The sequence below is a fragment of the Nicotiana tabacum genome, chromosome 22, assembly GCF_000715075.1.
Source record: "Nicotiana tabacum cultivar K326 chromosome 22, ASM71507v2, whole genome shotgun sequence".
In the NCBI taxonomy this organism is placed as follows: domain Eukaryota; kingdom Viridiplantae; phylum Streptophyta; class Magnoliopsida; order Solanales; family Solanaceae; genus Nicotiana; species Nicotiana tabacum.
In genome coordinates, this window is record NC_134101.1 from 20,156,319 (window position 1) to 20,157,821 (window position 1,503).

Genomic DNA, 1,503 nt, shown 5'->3' on the forward strand with positions numbered 1-1,503 from the left:
TATACTTATTAATTGTCTTGGATAGAGCTGAGATTGAGGATTTCAAGATTTAAAGTTTCCTGTTTAAACTCCTTACTTTTGAAAAGAATTGAAGAATTATATAATAACTTTGAGAAATCTATGTTCACTTGCGTCACAAGTATTTCCGAGAGCGAGGTAAATTTCACTACTCTCATGGGAGCGGGCCGTTCGCCTCGGCAGGTTAATAGATGCATATATGGTTTGTGCCGTTCGACCCTCGGCAATGCACACAGTATATGTATATGTATTTTGGATCGGATAGTACGACCTCGGCATAATTCGTACGTAATAATACTTGGAGCCCAATTATACTTGATATCGTTTTATTGGCTCGAGAGGTTAAAAACCACTAAATGATGGGAATTTATTTGGGATTTGCTATTTATGAAAGAATTGTTTATCTATTGCTTATTGTTGAGATTTCATTATCAATTACATAGCCTATGCCTATTTAGATACTTTGATATTTTATTGTTAGCCCATAGTGAGTGTCGAAGTCGACACCTCATCATTATTTCTTCAAGGTTAGACTAGATACTTACTGGGTACATGTTGTTTATGTACTCACGCTATACTTCTGCTAACCGTGCAGGATCTGAGGCAGGTGCATCTGGTTATCATCCCGGTGCACACTCCTGATACTACGAGACTTTGCGGTGAGCTGCCTTCCGAGCCCGTTCTGCAGCACCCGAAGTCTTTCTTTTGCATTTACTTCCTGTTTACTTCATTTCAGACAGTAGTGTAATATATTTTGTATATTCTACTAGTAGTTCATACACTTGTGATACCAGGTCTTGGAAATTATGCTAGTAGACACATGTTGATTTTGATTATTTATTTCCTCTCATTTACTCTTAAATTGTCTATTACTCACTTTTATGAAATTTTTCACTTCCTATTTGTTCAATAATTAAAAATCAACTATTTCTGAATTGTTAAAAGAAACAATCACGTAGTTAGTTCACTATTGGCTTACCTAGCGGTAACGTTGGGCGCCACCATGGCCTATTGGAGAAATTGGGTCGTGATATTCAATTAGACTAACTCACTTACTATTAATCATAATTAATAAATCCTAAATCATAATTTAATGTGTCCTAAAAGTCCAACTACGATATTCCACCTACATAAAGAATAAATAAATTACATGTTATATTAATCATAATTCAAATTAATTTATAGAATTAAGTTACATAATAAATTTTAGTTACAAAGTACAACATAGTCAAACACAAGAATATTGAATTAGTTAAGTCATTCAATTAGACTAACTCACTTACTATTAATCATAATTAATAAACCCTAAATCATAATTTAATGTGCCATAAAAGTCCAACTACGATATTCCATCTACATAAAGAACAAATAAATTACATGTTATATTAATCATAATTCAAATTAATTTATAGAATTAAGTTACATAATAAACTTTAGTTACAAAATCCCAAAATTCCAAATTGTAAACCCTAGTTTACACAATTG